This window comes from Phyllobates terribilis, unplaced genomic scaffold (genome assembly GCF_046119375.1).
Source record: "Phyllobates terribilis strain yellow unplaced genomic scaffold, ASM4611937v1 Scaffold_40__1_contigs__length_11209783, whole genome shotgun sequence".
Classification (NCBI taxonomy): domain Eukaryota; kingdom Metazoa; phylum Chordata; class Amphibia; order Anura; family Dendrobatidae; genus Phyllobates; species Phyllobates terribilis.
In genome coordinates, this window is record NW_027362800.1 from 7,450,940 (window position 1) to 7,463,202 (window position 12,263).

At 44.9% G+C, this 12,263-nt stretch overlaps 10 non-coding genes across 10 annotated transcripts; all 10 read right to left on the reverse strand.

Moving 5' to 3' along the window:
* Positions 1 to 257: 257 nt before the first annotated feature.
* LOC141185276 (U2 spliceosomal RNA) lies at positions 258 to 448 on the reverse strand. The gene has a single exon (XR_012259954.1). It is a non-coding gene; the product is annotated as a U2 spliceosomal RNA (small nuclear RNA).
* A 1,120-nt stretch (positions 449 to 1,568) lies between these two features.
* On the reverse strand, positions 1,569 to 1,759 carry LOC141189123 (U2 spliceosomal RNA). Its single transcript, XR_012263194.1, has one exon. It is a non-coding gene; the product is annotated as a U2 spliceosomal RNA (small nuclear RNA).
* Positions 1,760 to 2,880: 1,121 nt separating this feature from the next.
* Positions 2,881 to 3,071, reverse strand: LOC141189124 (U2 spliceosomal RNA). The gene has a single exon (XR_012263195.1). It is a non-coding gene; the product is annotated as a U2 spliceosomal RNA (small nuclear RNA).
* Positions 3,072 to 4,193: 1,122 nt separating this feature from the next.
* LOC141184956 (U2 spliceosomal RNA) lies at positions 4,194 to 4,384 on the reverse strand. Its single transcript, XR_012259663.1, has one exon. It is a non-coding gene; the product is annotated as a U2 spliceosomal RNA (small nuclear RNA).
* Positions 4,385 to 5,502: 1,118 nt separating this feature from the next.
* On the reverse strand, positions 5,503 to 5,693 carry LOC141189125 (U2 spliceosomal RNA). The gene has a single exon (XR_012263196.1). It is a non-coding gene; the product is annotated as a U2 spliceosomal RNA (small nuclear RNA).
* A 1,116-nt stretch (positions 5,694 to 6,809) lies between these two features.
* Positions 6,810 to 7,000, reverse strand: LOC141185278 (U2 spliceosomal RNA). Its single transcript, XR_012259955.1, has one exon. It is a non-coding gene; the product is annotated as a U2 spliceosomal RNA (small nuclear RNA).
* Positions 7,001 to 8,120: 1,120 nt separating this feature from the next.
* LOC141189126 (U2 spliceosomal RNA) lies at positions 8,121 to 8,311 on the reverse strand. Its single transcript, XR_012263197.1, has one exon. It is a non-coding gene; the product is annotated as a U2 spliceosomal RNA (small nuclear RNA).
* Positions 8,312 to 9,432: 1,121 nt separating this feature from the next.
* On the reverse strand, positions 9,433 to 9,623 carry LOC141189127 (U2 spliceosomal RNA). The gene has a single exon (XR_012263198.1). It is a non-coding gene; the product is annotated as a U2 spliceosomal RNA (small nuclear RNA).
* Positions 9,624 to 10,745: 1,122 nt separating this feature from the next.
* Positions 10,746 to 10,936, reverse strand: LOC141184957 (U2 spliceosomal RNA). The gene has a single exon (XR_012259664.1). It is a non-coding gene; the product is annotated as a U2 spliceosomal RNA (small nuclear RNA).
* Positions 10,937 to 12,054: 1,118 nt separating this feature from the next.
* Positions 12,055 to 12,245, reverse strand: LOC141189129 (U2 spliceosomal RNA). The gene has a single exon (XR_012263200.1). It is a non-coding gene; the product is annotated as a U2 spliceosomal RNA (small nuclear RNA).
* Between the last annotated feature and the right edge of the window lie 18 nt (positions 12,246 to 12,263).

Consider the following 12,263-nt stretch of genomic DNA (forward strand, 5'->3'; position numbering starts at 1 on the left):
TTATCCAAAAGGAAGTATAGAGGGAGAGCTAGATAGATAGCATTGCATTACATTACATTACATGGCAATGCAATGCACAGTTGCTGAAGTTGAACCAAAATGAGCTTGTCATCTGGCTTCTGCAACTTTTAACATGAAAAATCCAATGAGGAGAAGAAAAGCAAAGCCAAAGAGTCCATCCCAAAATCCGACAAACAAGCAAAATGAACAAAAAGCATTGAATTCAATTCTTTCTGATTTTAGAAACTGCATTAAAGAAGGGGTGCACCGGTCCTGGAGATACTGCAATACCAGGTCAATGCGTGGAGTGGACAGAGCAAGCTCTTTTTCCATCTCCCTGTTCTAAAAATCCATTTAATATATGGTCCCCAGATAGGGGACGTATCAGATATTAAACTGATAAGAACAGATACTACACTTGATCTTAGCAAAAAGGCCGAGAAGCGATAACCAGAATTGGTTTCCGACTACGGTGCCACCCAAGGATTCTGAAAAGTCCATTTGTGGAGATGGCCACCTGGACTCCCGTTAAGAAGACATGCTGTCAACCTCTAGATCCCTCACATGCCTGCACTTTTCGGCTTGCTGCTGCTGCAATCCACGCGTTTTAGATCTGCATAACTCCACCTCTTTTAGCACAGTACCCTCAACCCCCGGCTGTTCCCACCCGCCTCAACACCGTTGGAAGGGAGGAGAACCAATTAAGGCGGGGGGGGGGTGGAACGAGCAGCTGTCTACCCTTAGCAGGAGGGTTGCTGATTAATTACCTCTCCTGCTGCTGCTGCTGCTGGCTGTCCAGCAGCAGACTGAAGGTGGCTGCTGCTGTGCGCAGGTATATAAAGGCTCAGAGCCTATTATGACACGCGCAGCCAGCGTTCCATTGCCACATTCCGTCTACTGCAGGCGGGATACCTGGATGGCTGAATGTCACTGAGAAGCTCACAGAGACCGCCATAAGCAACAGTTTAAAAGAATGCCACAGACTAATCAACCAAACTTTTTGGGTTGGTTTCTCTTTTATAGTCTGCAGGCATTAAATGAAAGAAGTCAGTGTTCCAGCAGAGGGAGACAACGTTTCAGAAAAGGCATTGTAGCAAACCAAAAAAGAAATTTTAAGCGCAGCAGAGTAACCAGCTCACATACCTGTTAGCTCAGGTGAGTTTAAAAGGCTGCTGTTGATAACAAGGGCATTTGCTAAATAGATGGTGTGTGTGCAACAATATACTGAAAGGTCAATTATATTGTGCAGCTTATCTCACCACCTGTAGTTATTTAGGTGAAAGCTCCAAAATGCTTGCCTAATATGTCTGTTTATCCAAAAGGAAGTATAGAGGGAGAGCTAGATAGATAGCATTGCATTACATTACATTACATGGCAATGCAATGCACAGTTGCTGAAGTTGAACCAAAATGAGCTTGTCATCTGGCTTCTGCAACTTTTAACATGAAAAATCCAATGAGGAGAAGAAAAGCAAAGCCAAAGAGTCCATCCCAAAATCCGACAAACAAGCAAAATGAACAAAAAGCATTGAATTCAATTCTTTCTGATTTTAGAAACTGCATTAAAGAAGGGGTGCACCGGTCCTGGAGATACTGCAATACCAGGTCAATGCGTGGAGTGGACAGAGCAAGCTCTTTTTCCATCTCCCTGTTCTAAAAATCCATTTAATATATGGTCCCCAGATAGGGGACGTATCAGATATTAAACTGATAAGAACAGATACTACACTTGATCTTAGCCAAAAGGCCGAGAAGCGATAACCAGAATTGGTTTCCGACTACGGTGCCACCCAAGGATTCTGAAAAGTCCATTTGTGGAGATGGCCACCTGGACTCCCGTTAAGAAGACATGCTGTCAACCTCTAGATCCCTCACATGCCTGCACTTTTCGGCTTGCTGCTGCTGCAATCCACGCGTTTTAGATCTGCATAACTCCACCTCTTTTAGCACAGTACCCTCAACCCCCGGCTGTTCCCACCCGCCTCAACACCGTTGGAAGGGAGGAGAACCAATTAAGGCGGGGGGGGGGGTGGAACGAGCAGCTGTCTACCCTTAGCAGGAGGGTTGCTGATTAATTACCTCTCCTGCTGCTGCTGCTGCTGGCTGTCCAGCAGCAGACTGAAGGTGGCTGCTGCTGTGCGCAGGTATATAAAGGCTCAGAGCCTATTATGACACGCGCAGCCAGCGTTCCATTGCCACATTCCGTCTACTGCAGGCGGGATACCTGGATGGCTGAATGTCACTGAGAAGCTCACAGAGACCGCCATAAGCAACAGTTTAAAAGAATGCCACAGACTAATCAACCAAACTTTTTGGGTTGGTTTCTCTTTTATAGTCTGCAGGCATTAAATGAAAGAAGTCAGTGTTCCAGCAGAGGGAGACAACGTTTCAGAAAAGGCATTGTAGCAAACCAAAAAAGAAATTTTAAGCGCAGCAGAGTAACCAGCTCACATACCTGTTAGCTCAGGTGAGTTTAAAAGGCTGCTGTTGATAACAAGGGCATTTGCTAAATAGATGGTGTGTGTGCAACAATATACTGAAAGGTCAATTATATTGTGCAGCTTATCTCACCACCTGTAGTTATTTAGGTGAAAGCTCCAAAATGCTTGCCTAATATGTCTGTTTATCCAAAAGGAAGTATAGAGGGAGAGCTAGATAGATAGCATTGCATTACATTACATTACATGGCAATGCAATGCACAGTTGCTGAAGTTGAACCAAAATGAGCTTGTCATCTGGCTTCTGCAACTTTTAACATGAAAAATCCAATGAGGAGAAGAAAAGCAAAGCCAAAGAGTCCATCCCAAAATCCGACAAACAAGCAAAATGAACAAAAAGCATTGAATTCAATTCTTTCTGATTTTAGAAACTGCATTAAAGAAGGGGTGCACCGGTCCTGGAGATACTGCAATACCAGGTCAATGCGTGGAGTGGACAGAGCAAGCTCTTTTTCCATCTCCCTGTTCTAAAAATCCATTTAATATATGGTCCCCAGATAGGGGACGTATCAGATATTAAACTGATAAGAACAGATACTACACTTGATCTTAGCCAAAAGGCCGAGAAGCGATAACCAGAATTGGTTTCCGACTACGGTGCCACCCAAGGATTCTGAAAAGTCCATTTGTGGAGATGGCCACCTGGACTCCCGTTAAGAAGACATGCTGTCAACCTCTAGATCCCTCACATGCCTGCACTTTTCGGCTTGCTGCTGCTGCAATCCACGCGTTTTAGATCTGCATAACTCCACCTCTTTTAGCACAGTACCCTCAACCCCCGGCTGTTCCCACCCGCCTCAACACCGTTGGAAGGGAGGAGAACCAATTAAGGCGGGGGGGGGGGGTGGAACGAGCAGCTGTCTACCCTTAGCAGGAGGGTTGCTGATTAATTACCTCTCCTGCTGCTGCTGCTGCTGGCTGTCCAGCAGCAGACTGAAGGTGGCTGCTGCTGTGCGCAGGTATATAAAGGCTCAGAGCCTATTATGACACGAGCAGCCAGCGTTCCATTGCCACATTCCGTCTACTGCAGGCGGGATACCTGGATGGCTGAATGTCACTGAGAAGCTCACAGAGACCGCCATAAGCAACAGTTTAAAAGAATGCCACAGACTAATCAACCAAACTTTTTGGGTTGGTTTCTCTTTTATAGTCTGCAGGCATTAAATGAAAGAAGTCAGTGTTCCAGCAGAGGGACACAACGTTTCAGAAAAGGCATTGTAGCAAACCAAAAAAGAAATTTTAAGCGCAGCAGAGTAACCAGCTCACATACCTGTTAGCTCAGGTGAGTTTAAAAGGCTGCTGTTGATAACAAGGGCATTTGCTAAATAGATGGTGTGTGTGCAACAATATACTGAAAGGTCAATTATATTGTGCAGCTTATCTCACCACCTGTAGTTATTTAGGTGAAAGCTCCAAAATGCTTGCCTAATATGTCTGTTTATCCAAAAGGAAGTATAGAGGGAGAGCTAGATAGATAGCATTGCATTACATTACATTACATGGCAATGCAATGCACAGTTGCTGAAGTTGAACCAAAATGAGCTTGTCATCTGGCTTCTGCAACTTTTAACATGAAAAATCCAATGAGGAGAAGAAAAGCAAAGCCAAAGAGTCCATCCCAAAATCCGACAAACAAGCAAAATGAACAAAAAGCATTGAATTCAATTCTTTCTGATTTTAGAAACTGCATTAAAGAAGGGGTGCACCGGTCCTGGAGATACTGCAATACCAGGTCAATGCGTGGAGTGGACAGAGCAAGCTCTTTTTCCATCTCCCTGTTCTAAAAATCCATTTAATATATGGTCCCCAGATAGGGGACGTATCAGATATTAAACTGATAAGAACCGATACTACACTTGATCTTAGCCAAAAGGCCGAGAAGCGATAACCAGAATTGGTTTCCGACTACGGTGCCACCCAAGGATTCTGAAAAGTCCATTTGTGGAGATGGCCACCTGGACTCCCGTTAAGAAGACATGCTGTCAACCTCTAGATCCCTCACATGCCTGCACTTTTCGGCTTGCTGCTGCTGCAATCCACGCGTTTTAGATCTGCATAACTCCACCTCTTTTAGCACAGTACCCTCAACCCCCGGCTGTTCCCACCCGCCTCAACACCGTTGGAAGGGAGGAGAACCAATTAAGGCGGGGGGGGGGGTGGAACGAGCAGCTGTCTACCCTTAGCAGGAGGGTTGCTGATTAATTACCTCTCCTGCTGCTGCTGCTGGCTGTCCAGCAGCAGACTGAAGGTGGCTGCTGCTGTGCGCAGGTATATAAAGGCTCAGAGCCTATTATGACACGCGCAGCCAGCGTTCCATTGCCACATTCCGTCTACTGCAGGCGGGATACCTGGATGGCTGAATGTCACTGAGAAGCTCACAGAGACCGCCATAAGCAACAGTTTAAAAGAATGCCACTGACTAATCAACCAAACTTTTTGGGTTGGTTTCTCTTTTATAGTCTGCAGGCATTAAATGAAAGAAGTCAGTGTTCCAGCAGAGGGAGACAACGTTTCAGAAAAGGCATTGTAGCAAACCAAAAAAGAAATTTTAAGCGCAGCAGAGTAACCAGCTCACATACCTGTTAGCTCAGGTGAGTTTAAAAGGCTGCTGTTGATAACAAGGGCATTTGCTAAATAGATGGTGTGTGTGCAACAATATACTGAAAGGTCAATTATATTGTGCAGCTTATCTCACCACCTGTAGTTATTTAGGTGAAAGCTCCAAAATGCTTGCCTAATATGTCTGTTTATCCAAAAGGAAGTATAGAGGGAGAGCTAGATAGATAGCATTGCATTACATTACATTACATGGCAATGCAATGCACAGTTGCTGAAGTTGAACCAAAATGAGCTTGTTATCTGGCTTCTGCAACTTTTAACATGAAAAATCCAATGAGGAGAAGAAAAGCAAAGCCAAAGAGTCCATCCCAAAATCCGACAAACAAGCAAAATGAACAAAAAGCATTGAATTCAATTCTTTCTGATTTTAGAAACTGCATTAAAGAAGGGGTGCACCGGTCCTGGAGATACTGCAATACCAGGTCAATGCGTGGAGTGGACAGAGCAAGCTCTTTTTCCATCTCCCTGTTCTAAAAATCCATTTAATATATGGTCCCCAGATAGGGGACGTATCAGATATTAAACTGATAAGAACAGATACTACACTTGATCTTAGCCAAAAGGCCGAGAAGCGATAACCAGAATTGGTTTCCGACTACGGTGCCACCCAAGGATTCTGAAAAGTCCATTTGTGGAGATGGCCACCTGGACTCCCGTTAAGAAGACATGCTGTCAACCTCTAGATCCCTCACATGCCTGCACTTTTCGGCTTGCTGCTGCTGCAATCCACGCGTTTTAGATCTGCATAACTCCACCTCTTTTAGCACAGTACCCTCAACCCCCGGCTGTTCCCACCCGCCTCAACACCGTTGGAAGGGAGGAGAACCAATTAAGGCGGGGGGGGGGGTGGAACGAGCAGCTGTCTACCCTTAGCAGGAGGGTTGCTGATTAATTACCTCTCCTGCTGCTGCTGCTGGCTGTCCAGCAGCAGACTGAAGGTGGCTGCTGCTGTGCGCAGGTATATAAAGGCTCAGAGCCTATTATGACACGAGCAGCCAGCGTTCCATTGCCACATTCCGTCTACTGCAGGCGGGATACCTGGATGGCTGAATGTCACTGAGAAGCTCACAGAGACCGCCATAAGCAACAGTTTAAAAGAATGCCAGACTAATCAACCAAACTTTTTGGGTTGGTTTCTCTTTTATAGTCTGCAGGCATTAAATGAAAGAAGTCAGTGTTCCAGCAGAGGGAGACAACGTTTCAGAAAAGGCATTGTAGCAAACCAAAAAAGAAATTTTAAGCGCAGCAGAGTAACCAGCTCACATACCTGTTAGCTCAGGTGAGTTTAAAAGGCTGCTGTTGATAACAAGGGCATTTGCTAAATAGATGGTGTGTGTGCAACAATATACTGAAAGGTCAATTATATTGTGCAGCTTATCTCACCACCTGTAGTTATTTAGGTGAAAGCTCCAAAATGCTTGCCTAATATGTCTGTTTATCCAAAAGGAAGTATAGAGGGAGAGCTAGATAGATAGCATTGCATTACATTACATTACATGGCAATGCAATGCACAGTTGCTGAAGTTGAACCAAAATGAGCTTGTCATCTGGCTTCTGCAACTTTTAACATGAAAAATCCAATGAGGAGAAGAAAAGCAAAGCCAAAGAGTCCATCCCAAAATCCGACAAACAAGCAAAATGAACAAAAAGCATTGAATTCAATTCTTTCTGATTTTAGAAACTGCATTAAAGAAGGGGTGCACCGGTCCTGGAGATACTGCAATACCAGGTCAATGCGTGGAGTGGACAGAGCAAGCTCTTTTTCCATCTCCCTGTTCTAAAAATCCATTTAATATATGGTCCCCAGATAGGGGACGTATCAGATATTAAACTGATAAGAACAGATACTACACTTGATCTTAGCAAAAAGGCCGAGAAGCGATAACCAGAATTGGTTTCCGACTACGGTGCCACCCAAGGATTCTGAAAAGTCCATTTGTGGAGATGGCCACCTGGACTCCCGTTAAGAAGACATGCTGTCAACCTCTAGATCCCTCACATGCCTGCACTTTTCGGCTTGCTGCTGCTGCAATCCACGCGTTTTAGATCTGCATAACTCCACCTCTTTTAGCACAGTACCCTCAACCCCCGGCTGTTCCCACCCGCCTCAACACCGTTGGAAGGGAGGAGAACCAATTAAGGCGGGGGGGGGGTGGAACGAGCAGCTGTCTACCCTTAGCAGGAGGGTTGCTGATTAATTACCTCTCCTGCTGCTGCTGCTGCTGGCTGTCCAGCAGCAGACTGAAGGTGGCTGCTGCTGTGCGCAGGTATATAAAGGCTCAGAGCCTATTATGACACGCGCAGCCAGCGTTCCATTGCCACATTCCGTCTACTGCAGGCGGGATACCTGGATGGCTGAATGTCACTGAGAAGCTCACAGAGACCGCCATAAGCAACAGTTTAAAAGAATGCCACAGACTAATCAACCAAACTTTTTGGGTTGGTTTCTCTTTTATAGTCTGCAGGCATTAAATGAAAGAAGTCAGTGTTCCAGCAGAGGGAGACAACGTTTCAGAAAAGGCATTGTAGCAAACCAAAAAAGAAATTTTAAGCGCAGCAGAGTAACCAGCTCACATACCTGTTAGCTCAGGTGAGTTTAAAAGGCTGCTGTTGATAACAAGGGCATTTGCTAAATAGATGGTGTGTGTGCAACAATATACTGAAAGGTCAATTATATTGTGCAGCTTATCTCACCACCTGTAGTTATTTAGGTGAAAGCTCCAAAATGCTTGCCTAATATGTCTGTTTATCCAAAAGGAAGTATAGAGGGAGAGCTAGATAGATAGCATTGCATTACATTACATTACATGGCAATGCAATGCACAGTTGCTGAAGTTGAACCAAAATGAGCTTGTCATCTGGCTTCTGCAACTTTTAACATGAAAAATCCAATGAGGAGAAGAAAAGCAAAGCCAAAGAGTCCATCCCAAAATCCGACAAACAAGCAAAATGAACAAAAAGCATTGAATTCAATTCTTTCTGATTTTAGAAACTGCATTAAAGAAGGGGTGCACCGGTCCTGGAGATACTGCAATACCAGGTCAATGCGTGGAGTGGACAGAGCAAGCTCTTTTTCCATCTCCCTGTTCTAAAAATCCATTTAATATATGGTCCCCAGATAGGGGACGTATCAGATATTAAACTGATAAGAACAGATACTACACTTGATCTTAGCCAAAAGGCCGAGAAGCGATAACCAGAATTGGTTTCCGACTACGGTGCCACCCAAGGATTCTGAAAAGTCCATTTGTGGAGATGGCCACCTGGACTCCCGTTAAGAAGACATGCTGTCAACCTCTAGATCCCTCACATGCCTGCACTTTTCGGCTTGCTGCTGCTGCAATCCACGCGTTTTAGATCTGCATAACTCCACCTCTTTTAGCACAGTACCCTCAACCCCCGGCTGTTCCCACCCGCCTCAACACCGTTGGAAGGGAGGAGAACCAATTAAGGCGGGGGGGGGGGTGGAACGAGCAGCTGTCTACCCTTAGCAGGAGGGTTGCTGATTAATTACCTCTCCTGCTGCTGCTGCTGCTGGCTGTCCAGCAGCAGACTGAAGGTGGCTGCTGCTGTGCGCAGGTATATAAAGGCTCAGAGCCTATTATGACACGCGCAGCCAGCGTTCCATTGCCACATTCCGTCTACTGCAGGCGGGATACCTGGATGGCTGAATGTCACTGAGAAGCTCACAGAGACCGCCATAAGCAACAGTTTAAAAGAATGCCACAGACTAATCAACCAAACTTTTTGGGTTGGTTTCTCTTTTATAGTCTGCAGGCATTAAATGAAAGAAGTCAGTGTTCCAGCAGAGGGAGACAACGTTTCAGAAAAGGCATTGTAGCAAACCAAAAAAGAAATTTTAAGCGCAGCAGAGTAACCAGCTCACATACCTGTTAGCTCAGGTGAGTTTAAAAGGCTGCTGTTGATAACAAGGGCATTTGCTAAATAGATGGTGTGTGTGCAACAATATACTGAAAGGTCAATTATATTGTGCAGCTTATCTCACCACCTGTAGTTATTTAGGTGAAAGCTCCAAAATGCTTGCCTAATATGTCTGTTTATCCAAAAGGAAGTATAGAGGGAGAGCTAGATAGATAGCATTGCATTACATTACATTACATGGCAATGCAATGCACAGTTGCTGAAGTTGAACCAAAATGAGCTTGTCATCTGGCTTCTGCAACTTTTAACATGAAAAATCCAATGAGGAGAAGAAAAGCAAAGCCAAAGAGTCCATCCCAAAATCCGACAAACAAGCAAAATGAACAAAAAGCATTGAATTCAATTCTTTCTGATTTTAGAAACTGCATTAAAGAAGGGGTGCACCGGTCCTGGAGATACTGCAATACCAGGTCAATGCGTGGAGTGGACAGAGCAAGCTCTTTTTCCATCTCCCTGTTCTAAAAATCCATTTAATATATGGTCCCCAGATAGGGGACGTATCAGATATTAAACTGATAAGAACAGATACTACACTTGATCTTAGCCAAAAGGCCGAGAAGCGATAACCAGAATTGGTTTCCGACTACGGTGCCACCCAAGGATTCTGAAAAGTCCATTTGTGGAGATGGCCACCTGGACTCCCGTTAAGAAGACATGCTGTCAACCTCTAGATCCCTCACATGCCTGCACTTTTCGGCTTGCTGCTGCTGCAATCCACGCGTTTTAGATCTGCATAACTCCACCTCTTTTAGCACAGTACCCTCAACCCCCGGCTGTTCCCACCCGCCTCAACACCGTTGGAAGGGAGGAGAACCAATTAAGGCGGGGGGGGGGGGTGGAACGAGCAGCTGTCTACCCTTAGCAGGAGGGTTGCTGATTAATTACCTCTCCTGCTGCTGCTGCTGCTGGCTGTCCAGCAGCAGACTGAAGGTGGCTGCTGCTGTGCGCAGGTATATAAAGGCTCAGAGCCTATTATGACACGAGCAGCCAGCGTTCCATTGCCACATTCCGTCTACTGCAGGCGGGATACCTGGATGGCTGAATGTCACTGAGAAGCTCACAGAGACCGCCATAAGCAACAGTTTAAAAGAATGCCACAGACTAATCAACCAAACTTTTTGGGTTGGTTTCTCTTTTATAGTCTGCAGGCATTAAATGAAAGAAGTCAGTGTTCCAGCAGAGGGACACAACGTTTCAGAAAAGGCATTGTAGCAAACCAAAAAAGAAATTTTAAGCGCAGCAGAGTAACCAGCTCACATACCTGTTAGCTCAGGTGAGTTTAAAAGGCTGCTGTTGATAACAAGGGCATTTGCTAAATAGATGGTGTGTGTGCAACAATATACTGAAAGGTCAATTATATTGTGCAGCTTATCTCACCACCTGTAGTTATTTAGGTGAAAGCTCCAAAATGCTTGCCTAATATGTCTGTTTATCCAAAAGGAAGTATAGAGGGAGAGCTAGATAGATAGCATTGCATTACATTACATTACATGGCAATGCAATGCACAGTTGCTGAAGTTGAACCAAAATGAGCTTGTCATCTGGCTTCTGCAACTTTTAACATGAAAAATCCAATGAGGAGAAGAAAAGCAAAGCCAAAGAGTCCATCCCAAAATCCGACAAACAAGCAAAATGAACAAAAAGCATTGAATTCAATTCTTTCTGATTTTAGAAACTGCATTAAAGAAGGGGTGCACCGGTCCTGGAGATACTGCAATACCAGGTCAATGCGTGGAGTGGACAGAGCAAGCTCTTTTTCCATCTCCCTGTTCTAAAAATCCATTTAATATATGGTCCCCAGATAGGGGACGTATCAGATATTAAACTGATAAGAACCGATACTACACTTGATCTTAGCCAAAAGGCCGAGAAGCGATAACCAGAATTGGTTTCCGACTACGGTGCCACCCAAGGATTCTGAAAAGTCCATTTGTGGAGATGGCCACCTGGACTCCCGTTAAGAAGACATGCTGTCAACCTCTAGATCCCTCACATGCCTGCACTTTTCGGCTTGCTGCTGCTGCAATCCACGCGTTTTAGATCTGCATAACTCCACCTCTTTTAGCACAGTACCCTCAACCCCCGGCTGTTCCCACCCGCCTCAACACCGTTGGAAGGGAGGAGAACCAATTAAGGCGGGGGGGGGGGTGGAACGAGCAGCTGTCTACCCTTAGCAGGAGGGTTGCTGATTAATTACCTCTCCTGCTGCTGCTGCTGGCTGTCCAGCAGCAGACTGAAGGTGGCTGCTGCTGTGCGCAGGTATATAAAGGCTCAGAGCCTATTATGACACGCGCAGCCAGCGTTCCATTGCCACATTCCGTCTACTGCAGGCGGGATACCTGGATGGCTGAATGTCACTGAGAAGCTCACAGAGACCGCCATAAGCAACAGTTTAAAAGAATGCCACTGACTAATCAACCAAACTTTTTGGGTTGGTTTCTCTTTTATAGTCTGCAGGCATTAAATGAAAGAAGTCAGTGTTCCAGCAGAGGGAGACAACGTTTCAGAAAAGGCATTGTAGCAAACCAAAAAAGAAATTTTAAGCGCAGCAGAGTAACCAGCTCACATACCTGTTAGCTCAGGTGAGTTTAAAAGGCTGCTGTTGATAACAAGGGCATTTGCTAAATAGATGGTGTGTGTGCAACAATATACTGAAAGGTCAATTATATTGTGCAGCTTATCTCACCACCTGTAGTTATTTAGGTGAAAGCTCCAAAATGCTTGCCTAATATGTCTGTTTATCCAAAAGGAAGTATAGAGGGAGAGCTAGATAGATAGCATTGCATTACATTACATTACATGGCAATGCAATGCACAGTTGCTGAAGTTGAACCAAAATGAGCTTGTTATCTGGCTTCTGCAACTTTTAACATGAAAAATCCAATGAGGAGAAGAAAAGCAAAGCCAAAGAGTCCATCCCAAAATCCGACAAACAAGCAAAATGAACAAAAAGCATTGAATTCAATTCTTTCTGATTTTAGAAACTGCATTAAAGAAGGGGTGCACCGGTCCTGGAGATACTGCAATACCAGGTCAATGCGTGGAGTGGACAGAGCAAGCTCTTTTTCCATCTCCCTGTTCTAAAAATCCATTTAATATATGGTCCCCAGATAGGGGACGTATCAGATATTAAACTGATAAGAACAGATACTACACTTGATCTTAGCCAAAAGGCCGAGAAGCGATAACCAGAATTGGTTTCCG